Below are 19,283 nucleotides of genomic sequence, written 5' to 3' on the forward strand. Positions count from 1 at the left end.
TCAATAGAAACATGTCTGAAAATAAAACATCCTGCGTAACAAATTTTCCACTTCCATCAGGACGAGATTTTTTTTTTATGCTTGAGTGGCCAGATCGCCCTAAAGCACCCACATTTTAGTGGGAGGTCCCAGGAAACTCTCCATTAGACACCACCCCTGCCCACAATTGCCCTCACTATATGGAATGCCAGGGTCGTTGACAGATCAGAAACATGAGCCCCATGCCTTATGCCGAAAATGGGCATCCCAATCTGTGTTCCACCCCTGGGAACCCATTTTTATTATGACATAATGAAAGATATACATCATTACCTCAGTCACCGGATATGTTATCCCCACAAGTTACTGGGACTGAAGTACAAGAATCTCCGAGAGGGACAACTTGATTTTTTTGCCAAGCAAGGTTCGGGTCAGAACGACGTCCAGCAGCGGACACCAGCAGCTCCAGTGCAGGTCCAGTTGGGACTGATCAGATGAGCAATTCAGGAAAAAGGACTCTTGTAGCTTGTTGTGTCCTTGTAGCCATACAAGAGGTCAGCCAAATGACCCTTCATACTCACATCTTTGTCCTGGGTATAAGTGGGAGCAGGTCCAGTCCTTCAGGCCTCCTCACTGGTCTCCAACAGCAGGTGCCGTCCTTCTACTGTTCTCCACAGTTCCAGAAAGTGTTCTGAGGAGGGTGCCTTGGGGTGTCACGTTTATGGTTGGCACTAGCTTGGGGGTGGGGTCACTCATGACTCCTCCCTAACAATGGTGTTGAAGTTCCCAGGGTCAATCCTACACCATTTCAAGGAGTTCCAATTTGTTCTAATGTAAATGATTACACAGTACAACTTACTCCTAAAATCCAAAACAGGGAAACCATTTCTCTTTTGTGCAGAACCTCTGTGCTTGCTCAGAGGAGTGCCCAGCAAAATGAGTAGCCCCTTCTTTGAGGTCACTCAAATCTGTTTCTATGGGTAGATTCCCTCCCACTAGGATTGTCGTCAGTTTGGCTGGGGGATATAAAGGTTTGACTTCCCCAGGTCTCACCTTACATTTACTTGTGAAAAGGCAGGGCCACATTTTCTGGGTCCACCCTAACTGCCAGGTAAAGAAAACACCTCACCACCCCCATGCCATTGTTTCTGCTCTGAGAGCAACTTTCACATCTCATTAGGGTCTTGCCTTGGCTGGGCCCTGCTGGAGAGCTAATACAATTAAGCATCCAGGAGCTTCTGGGAGGGGAAAGGTAACTTTCTAAAATGTACGTTTCTTAAATATTTATTAAAAATCCAATTTCACAGTTGCAGTTGTGAGGTGGCTGATTAGAGTTGGAGCCATGAGTTGGTAGGCGACTGAATATAGCTCCATATTCGGGTTCTTCAATAAGCAGCGTTGCGCTAAGTGCACCACTTAGCTGTTGTCGGTCTTGTTAGGCATTATCATAGTTTGAGCCACAATTGGGGAACAATAATTGAAAGACTCTGTTTGGGCATTGCAGTCTGTGAGTCCGCTATCAAACAGGCTGTGTCAGGTTAATGAGCTCGAGATAAACAATTAGCCTCTACCAGGAGTATATATGTGGAGAAAATTGAAATTTTGATTATCAAAAAAGAGAAAGAGAGTGGGAGTAAGTCTTGTCCGTGTAAAGTGCCATGTTGGACGATATATGCCCTCACTCTAAAACAACAATAGCATGAACCCAAATATCGATCATGGGATAATTTCAGATACCATTGCATAAGTCAGCTCTTATAATGTTTTTATAATACTTTTATAATACTTTGTAACTTTCAACTCAGGGTTGTGTTCTGTTATTGTCTGTGTGCACGGTGCTCCTGCTATACAAGAGACAAATGAGGGTTAGGAGAATAGTAGGTTACTATGAACATTTCTTGTTCTTTTCCATGTTTTCTTACAGAGAGGTGCCTCCTTCTTCCTGAGCCGCGGCCAGGTGAGGGGACATCTTTTCCTCGTGCATCACGGGTAAGCATGAAAAACATGCATTTTATAGATGATGATTGAATATGTCACTATATATAGATTTTTAATATCTTGAACTCATGGGTCCTACTAGAGATCGTGCCTACCTTTACGTTTGGATCGTCATTTTACTCTTTTACAGAAGCTAACAGCATTCTGTCACTTGCAGAGGAATTGCTATGTATCCCTGAGAACAGGTGACGAGGTTGTATTTGTTCCAACCTTTTCATATTTATTTTCACTTTTGCAGTAGCGTTTACTTTGTGGTCCTGAAGAAGGCATAGGATAAATATGTCATTTTCTGCTGAAACATGTTGACCCTCTTTTTTCCATACATAGACAGTCATTTGTTGAAAACTGTTGATTGCACTGTTTTTAAGCTTGAGCTTTGAGAGATACTAATAAAAGATTTTTTCTTTCATCGTTCAATTTTAACTCACCATCTTACATCACTTTGCACTGCACTTGTCACTCCCACACAAATCAATCGCTCAAATCTGTAGGTCCAACTATAGCGTGTTTTATCGCTACAATCTGTACAGCTTTAAAAAAAAACATCTGCTAGCCCCCCTTTCCTTCTTGTAGCCCTTAGTGCACTAGTGTGACACTAGGAGGAGACGGAGATGATGAAGCATGTCACCATTGGTGAGTGATGGGAATCCGTCCTTTTAAAGGATTTTTTCTTTTGTAGCTTGCTAGAGTTATATAGGTTAATTGTCACTGTCTTTTTAGGTCGCTTGTGGTTCTAACTGTTTGAATAGACCCGTGGATAGAAAGGTTTGCCTTCCCCAGGTAGCACCTTACATTTACTTGTGAAAAGGCAGGGCCAAATTGTCTGGGTCCACCCTAACTGCCAAGTAAATAAAACACTTCACCACACCCATGCCAATGTTTCTGCTCCTAGAGCAACTTTCACATCTCATTCAGGTCTTGCCTTGGCTGGCCTCTGCTGGAGAGCTAATGCAATTAAGCAGCCAGGAGCTTCTGGGAGGGGAAAGTTAACTTTCTAAAATATACTTTTCTTAAATATTTAGTAAAAAACCATCGTCACCGTTGAATTGGACTTTCAATATTTATTAGAAAATAGTGGTTGAATTATTTCTCTAGCTTGTCTGAAACCCAAGATAGCAGAATTAACATGTAATAGGTACTTTCCCTCATTGGACAACCAGAGCCTTCCATAGTGAAAGTAGCGTTTGAGGGCTTGTCACTGCAGGGACATGCTAACATTACATTTCTACATGACCCAATTTTAAATACCAGGTCCCCTACCTTGTGGTCTGCAAGGTTTACATAAGGTAACGTATCAATATTTAAAAGAGAGTTTTCCCCTGTCAAAAAGGTTATTGTGGCACCATGTCAGGCTGCATGTTTAAACCGCAGAAGTCAGGCTACACTGGTAGTCCTGAAACCATGTTTTCCCTGTCACAGCAGTGGATGGCACAATAAGTGCTGCAAGCCACAAATGACATGTAGCCATTTTTTACATAGTTTAGAGGTCAGAGAACATACACAGGGCAGTGGACAGCAGTAGCCCAGTCTGCAGAATTTAAAACCCAGCTATAAAATCCAGCAAACATGGGTCAGCACAAAGGGGCATTTTCTCACACAACTATGAATGATTAGGTTTACCATGTCACATTGGAAATATGCACCACCTGCCCATCATAGCTTGTCTACTCTGAACAACACTTGTAGTCTGCATTATTAGTACCCAAGGCACCTGAAGTTACTACACTTTTCTGTTGTGATACTAAGCAAACAACATAGGACCCGAACCCCCCAGGTTGTTCCCGGCCCGCCCCAGCAGAGCCCACAAATCAAGACTGGACCAGAGCTGTGGGTAAAAGAGGGCATGTTTATTATAAAACATCACATATAAACATTGTAGGAGAGTAGGGTCTGCAATCCTATGATCACCCAGATTTTTGCTTTCTGCTGCACTGGTTTACGACTTTCCCTGGCTGTGGGCCTGCTAATCAGACCCACAGCCTAGCTGTTCTCTCTATCCAAATTGTACTCAGGTACTGAATTGGCACTGGGCCCTCTCTAAGTCCCTGTACCCAGGGCTGAGGTACCCAGAAGTCTCCCAGGGGCTGAAGCATGTATTATGCCACCCCTGGGCTGACTAACTAAACTGACACAACTGGCTGCACGACAGCTGGGGCAAGGTGGTGTACTCACCCTTTGCTTTAGATATAGTATACCTATATCTAACCCTAAAATGGACACACAGATCTCCTATCAGTCACTCCTATGGCAGGCCTTAACAATCCTGAAGGCAGAGTGCTTGGAATCGTGTGAGATGGTGCTCTGGCATGAGCTGAGCCTGTCTGCGGCTTTCGGGATCCATCCCTTAGCCGTTTCCATGATATCGCATACCATATACTCTTAAGTGCATTATAATCCTCGCGGTTATATGCCAACTCTGGTATCGCTTTATCAAAACATGTCGAGTAAGGTGTCATACGAATTGGAATACTAACCCCTCGCCAATTCTGGCGACGGGGTTAGCATTCCACCCTTCTAGAGGGACACGACATGTATGTAACCCCTAACCCCGGTTAAAGTCAAACAGAGCCTCAGCTCCACAAAATGGATGCTGCCACCGAGACACAAGTCTGCCCTCCTGCGGCTGGGAGTCCTCCCAGAGCAGGAGATAAGGACAAAGGGTTTCCTGCCAGGGGCGGTGCCAGCACCGTCCCAGACAGGGTTTTGTGTATTGTAGGTAGGCAGGGCTTTAGAGGAAGGTGACTGCACGTGGCACCCCGGTGCTCACTGTGCATAGGCTGGCTGGAACCAGTTCCAGGGTCACTCCAGACCCTGTGCTGGGGAAAAGCCCGCCAAGGAAGTGGGTGTAACCACCCCCCTCCTAGTCCCACCCCTAGGGCAGGACTTAGTCGCGTGCCAGCCCCTTTTTACAGGATAAAGGTAGGAACTGGCCCCCTTCCAAATCAGATCATCTTTGAATCCTGAAACTACTTTCCACGAAAGGAACTCAAGACTTCTTCCTAAGATTTCTCCCTTGTGACTAAGGAGTAGTCACCCTGCATCCGCAGGCACCATCTTAAGAACACTGCGGTCTGCTGCAAGTCTCTCCTCCGGATCAAGACTGCCCAGCTCGACGAGAACCGGCTTCCCTGGCACCTCTGACCTCTACCTACATCATCAGTCACGCTGAGATTCGTGGGTGTGACGAGACCTCGAGGGACCGGCCATCTTCAAGACTGCACGACTTCTGCACAGCAAGCCCGCCGAGTAATTTCCTGGTGAGTGCTTTGGGGTCCGAGAAGCCCCGACCCTGAGCAGCTCCAGCACCGAAGAGTAGCCCCCCAGTATCTCCACGATCGGCGTGGGGCCCTTCTGCTTTTTGCTGCTCACCGCGTTGTTTGGCTACTAGCCCGCTGGCTTGTGGCCTCCTGAACGACGCCCGACGACATCACTGCTGCTAGTCTGGTTGCTCCAGACTGGCCCTTGCTCCCTTCCAGAAGAGGAGCACTCCGGACCCTCCTGGTCCACTCAAGACGCCATTTTGAGTCCACCGCGTGGGCTTGAATTAGCCAAGGCTTGTTGCCCAATCCTGGGTAACTTCGACGCCGACAGCTTCATCCATCGTGGGACAGCTCGCCTCTCCATCCTGGTCGCCGACAACGCCTCCTGGTCCGTGAGATCTACAGAGCCAGCGTCGCCCACTCACCTAGTCGAGGTGACTTCGCCCGGTGCCATCCTGGTGCCCACTTAATCACTGGCTAGTGATTCAAGAACTTGGTCCCCTCTGCTTTCAGGTTTTCTTCTTGCTTGATCCAGGCTTGGATCCATCGAACTTTTCTTCACTGGTCGCCTGCCAGCAACTTCCTTCTTCCAGGCTCCTGGTCCGGCAACGAGATTCCCGACGTCTTTTCAGACCTATGCAGCTGCAGCCCCTGGGCTAGGTAACTTCGGCACTTCGGTGTCCCAGCATAGCCTCACTATCCTAGGGTCAGGATCCACTGTCGTTTTCTTCCTACCAGGTCGGGTTCGCCCGTGAACACTAACTTTGCCTTTACTAGATCCATAGACTTTGTCCCGCATCCCGCGTGAGAGTGCACACTCTGCACCCGAGTCCCCTAGGTCTCCTACAAGTAATCTAACGATTCTATAGTCAAGTCCTAGCGATTCCAAAGCCTATTAGTACTGTACTTACCTGCTAGTAATTTCGCATTCCACTTTTAAAGTATATGGTTTGTCGTGCCCCTCGGGCATTTGTGTATAACGTGCTAACTTAAGTATTTTCGTAAGAGTTTTGTTGTGTGCCTAGCACCCTGTCCTCATAAAGAGTACAGGGTTGTTGTGATTCTAATAAATACACTGTTTATTTTCATAACACTTGTGTGGTGTCCTTTCACTGGGTGTTCAAGGGGTAATGTGATGGTAAAACAGCTGGCTTAACACGCCCTCTAGAGTCTTAGCCTTAGACTGCTCGTATCCATGCTACTAGGATAGCTGGTCTATAAGGTTGACTTACAACCAATCATCAATAAGGGTTGTTTGGACTGATATATAGTGATCACTAGAATAGTGAACACTGCACATCAGGCCAACTTCTCACATTGGTGAGCAGCGGTTGGGATTTGAGCTTGCTGTTGTTTTACCACACATGCCCTAAGAATATCTTGTGAAAGATCACATAAGTACTAAAGGTACATATAACTTAGCTTAGAATACTCTGAGTTCTACTGAACCAGCCGTTGTAGCTCCTAGGGCCTAGCACACCCTAAACTACAACTCTAGCAAGGGATCAGTAGGCAAACATATAGTGTAGGTAAGTGCACCACTTACACCTCACTAGAAAAGCATGTCTACCCAGGGAGATTCTACTGAGACTCCCCTGGTCAGTGTTGACCCTCCACAGGTCACTTCAAGATATGCAGCTCTCAGTTTCCAGGAGATGAGACAGATCTGTGTCTCCAGAAAACTGAAGCAGGGGTCTAACCCCACCATTCCCTTTCTGATAGGTCTCTTAGAGACATATGATGCCAGAAAGCTTTCTCAGTTACATGAGAACATGCCAGCCTTAGAGGGGACCTCTGGGGATCCAGACCTCCCCAACACTGCTACTGCAGTTGAGGAGGAGGAGGATCAGGAGGAACTCTCTGGGGATGAGGTAGACAAAGGTCTTGAGGTAGTCAGAAGGCTAACCAGGACCAACTTAGACTTACTTGGGCTAGGATCTGGGGGACCCCCAGTACTAACCCGAAGTGGGCCTAACCTTGGAGTTAGGAGAGATAGATCTCTTTCAAGGGACTCCAATAGATCTCTGCACTCTAATGCCTCTTCTCAGGGGAGAAGGAATCCTCCACAGAGGAGATTTACTTCCCCTCAGAGAAAGGAGCATGAAGCTAGGATGAGACAAGCTGAACTGAGGATTGAAAGGGAAGAAATTGCCCTGGCCAAAGAGAAGCTTGCCCTGGCAAGAGAGCAGCAGATGAGTGGGTTAGCTCCCACTGGTGGCAGCAATCTCCCAAGAGATAGAGAGAAGGGTTTAGATACTAAACACCTGACTAAAATAGTGCCCCCCTTTAAGCAAGGGGATGATATCCAGAAATGGATGGCTGCTCTGGAGAGGGCCTGCACTGTGCAGTGCATTCCCCAGAGTCAGTGGGCAGCTATACTGTGGCTCTCCTTTGATGGTAAAGGTAGAGATAAGCTCCTCACTACAAGAGTAGAGGATGCTAACAATTACCAGGTCCTGAAGAATACACTGGTTGATGGGTTTGGTTTAACCACTGAGCAGTACAGGTTGCTGTTCAGAGACACCCAGAAAACTCAGTCTCAGGACTGGTCTGACTTTGTGGATTGTGCCACTAAGGCGTTGGAGGGCTGGTTGCTGGGTAGCAAGGTTACAGATTACACAGGATTGTATAATCTAATGATGAGAGAACAAATTTTAAACAATTGTCAGAACCAGTTGTTGCACCAGCACCTTGTTGATTCAGATCTGACCTCTCCCCAAGAATTGGGAAAGAAGGCAGACAAATGGGTCAGGACAAGGATCAAGCAGAACCAGAACCAGAACCAGGGTGGTCAGAAGAAAGCAGACCAGAAGGGTAATGTTAAGAATGAGCAAAATGACCAGAAGTCTTCACCAGGTCCCCAACAAACCAAAGAGGGTGGGGGTCAGGCTTCCCAGAAGAAGAAGACTCAAGAAGGCCAGTCAAAAAGGTGGTGCCAGTACTGTAAAAGTAAATCTCACTGGTTTAGTGAGTGCACCAAAAGAGGAGGACAAACTCCTGCCACTACAGCCCCTAAGGCAACTGCACCCCCTAGTACAGTCAGTAGTGGTAGTGTACCTCCCAAGGCATTAGTTGGGTTAACCTTGGGTACTGAGGGGTCTGACAACTTAGTTGGCACACTCACTCAGGCTGTCCTTGTCTGTACAGGGGATATGGATATGTCCCCTGAAATAAGTCCCAATACTTTGGGCAAATACAGGCAGACACCTTTGATAAATGGCAAAATGGCTCAGGCCTATAGGGACACTTGTGCCAGTGTCACCATGGTGACACCTAACTTTGTGGACCCTGGACAGATCATGCCAGGTACTGATTTCCTGGTGACCAATGCCAGCAATGTCACTACTAGTCATAGTGTGGCAATTGTGGCTTTCTCCTGGGGTGGAGTGAAGGGACAAAAGAAAGTTGTAGTCAGTTCAGACCTCCCAGTTGATTGTTTGTTGGGCAATGATTTGGAGTCATCACAATGGTCAGAAGTGGAGCAGAGGACTCACATGGAGATGTTAGGCTTGCCAGCACATGTGCTTGCTGTGACTAGGTCACAGGCCAGAAGATGCCCCACTGAACAGGTGCTGGATCCTGAAATTATGGACCAGACACCTTCCAAGAAGAAGAGCAGTAAGGGTAAGGCTTTGCCTTCCCCCTTGCCCCAGGTTGAGGATCAAGTCTCTGAGGAGGCTGATCTGGAAGAGCTGAGGGAAACTGAGCCTAAAGAGCTTGAACTTGATCAAGTTGAGTTTCTGGGCTCAGGGGGACCCTCCAGAGCAGACCTGGGGAAGGAACAGTTGAGCTGCCCTTCCCTTGAACCCCTCAGACAGCAGGCTGCTGCTGAGGCTGCAGGGAATGCCACAGGTGCCCACAGGGTATACTGGGAAGATGGACTCCTGTACTCTGAGTCAAGAGACCCCAAGCCTGGTGCAACCAGGAGGCTGGTCATCCCCTTGTCTCTGAGAGGTTTCCTTCTCACCTTGGCCCATGAGATTCCCCTTGCAGGTCATTTAGGTCAGACAAAGACTTGGGACAGGCTTGTCTCACACTTTCACTGGCCCCATATGAATGAGAATACCAAGGAGTTTTGTCGCTCCTGTGTCACTTGCCAAGCCAGTGGTAAGTCAGGTGGCACAACAAAGGCCCCCCTCATACCACTACCTGTGGTGGGGGTTCCCTTTGAAAGAGTGGGGATTGACATTGTTGGTCCAATGGAACCCCAGACAGCATCAGGACACAAGTTTATACTGGTGGTAGTGGATCATGCCACCAGGTATCCTGAAGCTATTCCACTTAGGACCACTACAGCACCTGTAGTGGCAAGAGCCCTAGTTGGAGTGTTCTCCAGAGTGGGTTTCCCTAAGGAGGTCGTTTCTGACAGAGGTACAAACTTCATGTCAGGATATCTGACTGCAATGTGGAAGGAGTGTGGTGTGAACTACAAGTTCACCACACCCTACCACCCACAATGCAATGGGCTTGTTGAGAGATTCAACAGGACCCTGAAAGGGATGATTCATGGACTACCTGAAACTCTTAGGAGAAGATGGGATGTCCTGATCCCCTGCCTCTTGTTTGCTTACAGAGAGGTCCCACAGAAGGGGGTTGGCTACAGCCCTTTTGAGCTTCTGTATGGACATCCTGTAAGAGGACCCCTGTGTTTGGTGAAGGAAGGATGGGAGAGACCTCTCAAAAAGCCTGCAACCAACATAGTGGACCATGTACTTGGTCTCCGCTCCAGGATGGCTGAGTACATGGAAAAGGCATCTAAAAACCTTGAGGCCAGCCAAGAACTTCAAAAAGCTTGGCATGACCAAAAGGCTGTTCTGACTGTGTACCAGCCAGGACAGAAGGTGTGGGTGCTGGAGCCAGTGGCCCCAGCAGCTCTGAAAGACAAATGGTCTGGGCCCCACACCATCATTGAGCAAAAGGGAGAGGTTACCTACTTGGTGGACCTTGGAACTCCCAGGAGCCCTCTCAGAGTGCTCCATGTTAACAGGCTCAAGGCATATGTTGACAGGAAGGACATGAGCTTGCTCATGGCCACAGATGAGGGACAGGAGGAAGAGAGTGACCCTCTCCCAGACCTGCTCACTCAGAATCCTGATGATGGATCAGTTGATGGTGTTGTCTTTTGTGGCAGCCTCACTGAACATCAGCAACAGGATTGCAGGCAAGTTCTGCAATCCTACAGACATATGTTCTCTCTGACACCCAGCCAGACTGATTGGTGTACCCATGATGTTGACACTGGAGACAGTCTGCCTGTCAAGAGTAAAATCTACAGACAGCCTGATCATGTTAGAGACTGCATCAAAACTGAAGTGCAGAAAATGTTGGAGCTGGGAGTCATTGAGCCCTCAGATAGCCCTTGGGCTAGCCCAGTAGTTCTAGTGCCAAAGCCTCACACCCAGGGTGGTAAGAAAGAGATGAGGTTTTGCGTAGACTACAGAGGCCTCAATGCAGTCACTAAGACTGATGCCCACCCAATACCAAGAGCAGATGAACTTATAGATAAATTGGCTTCTGCCAACTTCTTAAGTACATTCGATTTGACAGCTGGGTATTGGCAAATCAGGTTAGCTGAGGAGGCCAAACCCAAGACAGCATTTTCTACCCATGGAGGGCATTATCAATTTGTGGTAATGCCCTTTGGACTGAAAAATGCACCTGGCACCTTCCAAAGGTTGGTGAATCAAGTCCTCACTGGGCTGGATGACTTCTGTGCAGCATATCTAGACGATATTGCTGTCTTTAGCTCCACCTGGGAGGATCACCTGGTCCACCTGAGGAAAGTGTTAGAGGCCCTGCAAAAGGCAGGCCTCACTATCAAGGCCACAAAGTGCCAGATAGGGCAGACACAGGTTGTATACCTGGGCCACCTTGTAGGTGGAGGCCAGGTTCAGCCACTGGAGAGTAAGATACAGGCCATCAAGCACTGGACTCCTCCAATCACCCAGACTCAGGTTCGAGCTTTCTTGGGCCTGACTGGGTACTATAGGAAGTTTGTCAGAAATTATGGGTCCATAGTGACCCCTCTTAATGACCTGACAAGCAAAAAGATGCCAAAGAAAGTTCAGTGGACAGCAAGCTGTCAGAAAGCATTCAATGACCTAAAGCAGGCCATGTGCACAGCACCTATCCTAAAGAGTCCAGATTACTCCAAGCCATTCATTGTCCAAACAGATGCTTCTGAGTTGGGTGTGGGGGCTGTTCTGTCTCAACTGAATTTTGATGGTAATGATCAGCCTGTTGCTTTCATTAGTAGGAGGTTGACACCCAGAGAGAAAAATTGGTCAGCTATTGAGAGGGAGGCCTTTGCTGTGGTCTGGGCCCTGAAGAAGCTGAGGGCCTACTTGTTTGGCACTCACTTCACCATTCAGACAGACCATAAGCCCCTCTTGTGGCTAAATCAGATGAAGGGTGAAAACCCCAAACTGCTTAGGTGGTCCATTTCCCTACAGGGGATGGATTTTACAGTGGAGCATAGACCTGGTACTGATCACAGCAATGCTGATGGGCTCTCCAGGTATTTCCACTTAGAGCAAGAAGACTCACCTGGTCAAGGTTAGTTTATTGTCCCAAAGTTTGGGGGGGGGTCATGTAGGAGAGTAGGGTCTGCAATCCTATGATCACCCAGATTTTTGCTTTCTGCTGCACTGGTTTACGACTTTCCCTGGCTGTGGGCCTGCTAATCAGACCCACAGCCTAGCTGTTCTCTCTATCCAAATTGTACTCAGGTACTGAATTGGCACTGGGCCCTCTCTAAGTCCCTGTACCCAGGGCTGAGGTACCCAGAAGTCTCCCAGGGGCTGAAGCATGTATTATGCCACCCCTGGGCTGACTAACTAAACTGACACAACTGGCTGCACGACAGCTGGGGCAAGGTGGTGTACTCACCCTTTGCTTTAGATATAGTATACCTATATCTAACCCTAAAATGGACACACAGATCTCCTATCAGTCACTCCTATGGCAGGCCTTAACAATCCTGAAGGCAGAGTGCTTGGAATCGTGTGAGATGGTGCTCTAGCATGAGCTGAGCCTGTCTGCGGCTTTCGGGATCCATCCCTTAGCCGTTTCCATGATATCGCATACCATATACTCTTAAGTGCATTATAATCCTCGCGGTTATATGCCAACTCTGGTATCGCTTTATCAAAACATGTCGAGTAAGGTGTCATACGAATTGGAATACTAACCCCTCGCCAATTCTGGCGACGGGGTTAGCATTCCACCCTTCTAGAGGGACACGACATGTATGTAACCCCTAACCCCGGTTAAAGTCAAACAGAGCCTCAGCTCCACAAAATGGATGCTGCCACCGAGACACAAGTCTGCCCTCCTGCGGCTGGGAGTCCTCCCAGAGCAGGAGATAAGGACAAAGGGTTTCCTGCCAGGGGCGGTGCCAGCACCGTCCCAGACAGGGTTTTGTGTATTGTAGGTAGGCAGGGCTTTAGAGGAAGGTGACTGCACGTGGCACCCCGGTGCTCACTGTGCATAGGCTGGCTGGAACCAGTTCCAGGGTCACTCCAGACCCTGTGCTGGGGAAAAGCCCGCCAAGGAAGTGGGTGTAACCACCCCCCTCCTAGTCCCACCCCTAGGGCAGGACTTAGTCGCGTGCCAGCCCCTTTTTACAGGATAAAGGTAGGAACTGGCCCCCTTCCAAATCAGATCATCTTTGAATCCTGAAACTACTTTCCACGAAAGGAACTCAAGACTTCTTCCTAAGATTTCTCCCTTGTGACTAAGGAGTAGTCACCCTGCATCCGCAGGCACCATCTTAAGAACACTGCGGTCTGCTGCAAGTCTCTCCTCCGGATCAAGACTGCCCAGCTCGACGAGAACCGGCTTCCCTGGCACCTCTGACCTCTACCTACATCATCAGTCACGCTGAGATTCGTGGGTGTGACGAGACCTCGAGGGACCGGGCATCTTCAAGACTGCACGACTTCTGCACAGCAAGCCCGCCGAGTAATTTCCTGGTGAGTGCTTTGGGGTCCGAGAAGCCCCGACCCTGAGCAGCTCCAGCACCGAAGAGTAGCCCCCCAGCATCTCCACGATCGGCGTGGGGCCCTTCTGCTTTTTGCTGCTCACCGCGTTGTTTGGCTACTAGCCCGCTGGCTTGTGGCCTCCTGAACGACGCCCGACGACATCACTGCTGCTAGTCTGGTTGCTCCAGACTGGCCCTTGCTCCCTTCCAGAAGAGGAGCACTCCGGACCCTCCTGGTCCACTCAAGACGCCATTTTGAGTCCACCGCGTGGGCTTGAATTAGCCAAGGCTTGTTGCCCAATCCTGGGTAACTTCGACGCCGACAGCTTCATCCATCGTGGGACAGCTCGCCTCTCCATCCTGGTCGCCGACAACGCCTCCTGGTCCGTGAGATCTACAGAGCCAGCGTCGCCCACTCACCTAGTCGAGGTGACTTCGCCCGGTGCCATCCTGGTGCCCACTTAATCATTGGCTAGTGATTCAAGAACTTGGTCCCCTCTGCTTTCAGGTTTTCTTCTTCCTTGATCCAGGCTTGGATCCATCGAACTTTTCTTCACTGGTCGCCTGCCAGCAACTTCCTTCTTCCAGGCTCCTGGTCCGGCAACGAGATTCCCGACGTCTTTTCAGACCTATGCAGCTGCAGCCCCTGGGCTAGGTAACTTCGGCACTTCGGTGTCCCAGCATAGCCTCACTATCCTAGGGTCAGGATCCACTGTCGTTTTCTTCCTACCAGGTCGGGTTCGCCCGTGAACACTAACTTTGCCTTTACTAGCTTCCATAGACTTTGTCCCGCATCCCGCGTGAGAGTGCACACTCTGCACCCGAGTCCCCTAGGTCTCCTACAAGTAATCTAACGATTCTATAGTCAAGTCCTAGCGATTCCAAAGCCTATTAGTACTGTACTTACCTGCTAGTAATTTCGCATTCCACTTTTAAAGTATATGGTTTGTCGTGCCCCTCGGGCATTTGTGTATAACGTGCTAACTTAAGTATTTTCGTAAGAGTTTTGTTGTGTGCCTAGCACCCTGTCCTCATAAAGAGTACAGGGTTGTTGTGATTCTAATAAATACACTGTTTATTTTCATAACACTTGTGTGGTGTCCTTTCACTGGGTGTTCAAGGGGTAATGTGATGGTAAAACAGCTGGCTTAACACGCCCTCTAGAGTCTTAGCCTTAGACTGCTCGTATCCATGCTACTAGGATAGCTGGTCTATAAGGTTGACTTACAACCAATCATCAATAAGGGTTGTTTGGACTGATATATAGTGATCACTAGAATAGTGAACACTGCACATCAGGCCAACTTCTCACAAACATGACAATATATCATCAATAAGATTCAAATTACAAACAACATAGATTTATCAACTTTGATCACTGAATGATATTTTCCTTTATGTTGATCATAACTTCATAATTTATCAGTAGAAATGACAGAACTTAATTTATCGACGAAAAATGTTCTCTATTGCTCCAGCACTAAGGGGCCTTCTGGCTCACGCTGCCCCAACTGAGAACCACGCAAGGCGCAACCCACCTGCGTCCTTGAGAGGTGAGCCCCTGCCCTCTGGTCCTTGTCCGCCACCTGAGGGGCCACCCCTCCACCACTAGGCCGCCCATCGGGGCTCGTATGGAATAACTAGGGGCTGATGCCCCATACCCTAGATTATAAACTAGCACCCGTGCCCCCAGCCGGTGTCTCCATTCTCTCTGGGGTGAGCTTACAGTATTCCCTCCTCAGTGCTGGCCTAGGGAGTATGCAGGCGGACTCCCCTTAACAATGTAAGGCAATTTATGTGGCCTCATTACCGCCACTCTTCATTCCACTTCCAACACCTTCCCAAGCTCCAACTCTAGGTATGGGTGGGTGGGAGATTCACGCAGCCCATAGCACACGGGGCCGATGCAGTAAGGAAGAGAGGACGAGGGTCAGGGCACTGTGCCCTAAATAGGCCCCCTGCCCTCTCCTCCCCCCCATTACCGGCCCTGGCAGGTAGTGACGTCGGTGACCCAGGAAGTACTTCTCGCCGTTTGCGGTGACCGATCCCTCCACCAGCAACCACCAGGGCGTGGCCAGGATCCCGGGGGCCCGTATCTTAACGGCGCGCTGCTTTATAGTATGCGCTTTACAAACTCCTTGCAAAATTAATTGGACTTGGGGGGCGTGGCTTAGCAAGCCATCATGGCGGACGTGTGCTAAGTGAGCTCCGTCCAGCCCGATTCACATCCTGCAGTTATCCTGATTCCTCCTGACCCCCAAGAGATCCTGGAGGTGATTTTGAAGCACCAACCAACTACAGGTGCGATCCGACGTGAAATTGCAGCACCCGCGACAGCTGGGAGCAGGGAGATTGAGTTGCACACGAGGAGCGGCCTGGTAGTCGGCGGAGGAGCAGGGGCGTTGTGTGGGACATGCCCAGAGGGAGCTGAGGACCACGGGTTGCTCTTGGTCCCGCCCACAGGTGCTCTGCGCTGCCTGAGGTGCCCCCGGGATATCGGGAGACAGAGGCGGCGGCCAAGGGACTGATCGGACACCGGAGGCTTTGTGGCGAGGCCGGAGACGAGTCTGAGGGAGGAGGCGCGGCGGCCAAATCGGACCACACTGGTGAGGAGCGGAGTGCTGGGACGGGAGCTGCGGCCTGCAGTGGGTTTTCCTGGCGGCTGGGGCATTCTCCGGTGGTGGGAGCCTCGGCGAAGGTGAAGTTAGCGACGTGGGTGGCTGAGCAGCCTCCCGCAGCGCCGCCCCCCGGCTCAGGGCAACACCGGGGGATCTGCGGCACGGTCGGGCCGCATTGTGGGGAGTCTGGAGAGCTGATACGGGTTTCCCACCATCTTGCAAGGACCCCCCGGGGAAGCTGTCGGCGGCAGCTGGCTGGATCTTTGCCCCACCTGTGGATGCGGTGATTGGCCTGGGGCACCCCAGTGGCATTCCGGGATGACGACGGCGGTCTGTGGGATTAGCCGCCCCGTGGAATTGCAGCACGGACGACGGAGGTAGAGGCACAGCGGCCGGCGCGGGCTGCACAGGTGAGGGGGGGACAGAGAGGCGGGTGTGGCGATCCTCGGCTAAATACCCAGAATATTGGGACAACCTCCGGTGGCGGACACCTCTGTGGTGGGACGGCTTGTTGCGTGGGAGTTTGGTCGGCCTGGTGCAGCAGTCCCTCTCCATGCATCAGGGATACAGTGGGGGATCGGAGGCACAATCGGGCCGTTGGGGGAGAGCTTGAGTGCTCCAGCATCCTTCTCTAACCAGCATATAAACCCCCCCCCCTGGGGTTATCCACATCGGCGGTCGGTCGGACCGCATGGCACTGAGGTGATTGCTGCAGTCTGCTGCTGAGCTACGCAGCTTGGGGTGTGTTTTGGGGGCCCCCCCTATCACCTATCAGCGTGATTGCATCGGCGGTTGGTCGGACCGTGCATGCACTTCGGGGGGGCCCTTGATGGACTGGGTTCCTGGGGTGGCTCGCCGGCCCTGGGCCCGGAGTGATTCTTCATTAGCAACAGCTTGGGTTCCAGATCGGACTGTGTGGGCCAGCACTGGGGGAGTCTCCGTGTCTGCGCCTGGCCTGGTTTTGCCCGGATCTGCAGGGCGACCCTAGAAGGCAGACATGACAAGGGACAAAAGCAGCAGTGGCTGGTCCAAGCATGGGGCACTTGAGAAATTCACCGGCCCGGGAGTGGCGTCTGGTGCTGCTGGGGTCAGCAGGAGTCCATGCCGGATAACGCAGCCCTGATGGCAGTGATTACCCAATCCCGGGACATGCTGGATGCCAAAATCGGGGAGGTGGACTCAGAAGTCACACTATTGCGGCAAGATTTGCGGAAAGCAGTGTCCTACATTACCAAGGCGGAGACCCGAATCTTGGGAGTGGAAGACGATGTCAGGGTCCTGAAGCAGAAGGTGGCAAGTATGGAAACCATTCAGAAGGGCCTGGTGCTCCGGGTTGAGGACGCAGAGGAACGGGCCCGGCAGAATAACCTCCGATTTGTTGGATTTCTGGAGAGCTGCGAAGACGGTAACATGGAACTCTTCCTCAAGCGATGGCTAGAAAGCTGGCTCCCTCCAGAGGCCATGTCCAGGTGCTTTGTTGTGGAGCGGGCCCACAGAGCACTTATCCAGAAACCCCCGGTGGGGGCTCGCCCACGGCCAGTAATAGCAAAACTCCTAAATTATCTTGACCGAGATGCAATACTGAAGCAGGCCCAGGCCAAAGAACCTCTACTCTATGATAATGTGCACATCCTAATTTTTCCGGACTACACACGGCTGCCGCAGCAGCAGCGCCAATCGTTCATGGCCGCAAAGACCCGCCTGAGAGAACTCAAGCTCCCATACGCTCTCTTATTTTCGGCTCGCCTGCGGGTGGTATACCGCTCCCGCACCCACTTTTTCAAATGGACGGGTGAAACGGTTCGAGTGAGGGTGCACACGTCGCCTGGGCGGGAGTCGGATTCCTTATCGAGCGAGGTGGCACCAAAGGGACCCGAGGCCAGCAACGGAGGGCAAAAGAAGTTCTAGATCCTGGCGAAGCTCCCTGTCCTGCGGAGCCTCTTCCCAGGGTGACCCTGCCCCTGGACAACAGACATTGGAACCCTAATTCTCGATATCACTGTGGTGCTGTGGTGTTTTTCTTTGTTGAGTTGGTGACAACTCTGGTGAATACTAGTTGGGGGAGTCCCAACGTGGGCTGGGTACCGCCCTGTCTTGTGCTGGTAAGGGGCATGCCCAGAAGACATGGGCTGTAAGTTGGGGATCCATTGGCTGGGGCGGCCCTTGTCTCCCTGTTGGGGATTGGGAGCGAACCTTGCCGCAACAGATACTTCAGTGTTCTTGAGGTATGGGGTGGGGGGTTTGTTTGGGGGGGTTGTTTAAGGTTACGAGTCGCACTTCCGCTATGGGTCCACTATATTACACACACGCACTGCCAAGGCCTTCCGTCCATTGTATGGCAATGCTTGCTCCCCTATGGCTAGCCTGCCTGATAGAGGTCAGGTGACCCCGGGTACTCTCTGCATCATCATCTGGAATGTGCGTGGGGCCCTGGACAAAATTAAACGCGCGGCTATACTGCAACAGGCAAAAATGGCTAGAGCTGATATCCTCCTGCTGCAGGAAACTCACCTAATGGGTACGAAGGCTCTGTGCTTGCAGCGCTATGGGATTCAGCAGGTCTTCCATGCCGGGTTTACGAGGGGCTCGAGGGGAGTAGCGATCCTGGTACACCGCAGAGTTCCATACGTACATGCACAACAGTGGACTGATGCGCAGGGGCGCTATCTGTTTATCCGGGGCATGATTGGGGAGGACCCCCTGGTATGGGAATGTGTGTATGCCCCCCCCTTACAGTGGACACTGGTGGAGCGATTTCTCACCTTATGGGCTGTCATGCCCGATGTGCTATCCGTGGTGGGCTGGGGGTGGCCCAGGCAGTGGCCAGCCCACTAAACTGCACTCTCTAGTGGTTGGCCTTTACCGGGTGGATGCGTGGCGGCGAGTTCATGGGGACAGACGGGGGTTCACATACCTCTCGGCGGTCCATAAGTCCTTCTCCAGGCTCGATTACATTTTTGTTCCCCTGGCAGTGGCTGGTAGGGCGGCGTCAGCTGAGATTCTCCCACGCGGTCTTTCGGATCATTCCCTGGTGTCCATTGAACTCCATATAGGCAGGGGGCGACAACCATTCCGGTGGCGCCTTTCGGTGTGGCATCTACAAAATGATGGGTACGGGGCGCATATGAACGAGGCGATCGCGCAATATCTAACCTCCAATGAGGGGTCTGTCTCTAGTGCCAGGATATTATGGGAGGCACTGAAGCCTACTCTGCGGGGAATAGATATATCCTGGTGCGTGGCAGCCAGTAGGAAGCGCAGGGAAGAGTTGACACGAGCAGAGGCAGACATAGAGGCACTGGAACACCAGAGCCGGGAGGCAGGGGCGGGACAGGCGGTGAGACAGTTGCTCCTAGCTCAACAGTCCTGTGCTGCTCTCCTGATGGACGAGGACCGACAAGTATGGCTGGCAACGCATAGCAGAATATGCTAATGGGGGGACAAGTC

At 50.9% G+C, this 19,283-nt stretch overlaps 2 protein-coding genes across 4 annotated transcripts in view; both read right to left on the minus strand.

Annotated features, from left to right (window-relative positions):
* Positions 1 to 19,283, minus strand: part of LOC144819003 (lecithin retinol acyltransferase-like) — a 1,051,137-nt gene that overhangs the window by 143,990 nt on the left and 887,864 nt on the right. The gene's annotated exons all lie outside the window — the stretch shown is intronic.
* The window catches only part of LOC144819004 (lecithin retinol acyltransferase-like), a 161,177-nt gene that overhangs the window by 621 nt on the left and 141,273 nt on the right, over positions 1 to 19,283 (minus strand). The gene's annotated exons all lie outside the window — the stretch shown is intronic.

This window comes from Lissotriton helveticus, chromosome 2_1 (assembly GCF_964261635.1).
Source record: "Lissotriton helveticus chromosome 2_1, aLisHel1.1, whole genome shotgun sequence".
Lineage (NCBI taxonomy): Eukaryota > Metazoa > Chordata > Amphibia > Caudata > Salamandridae > Lissotriton > Lissotriton helveticus.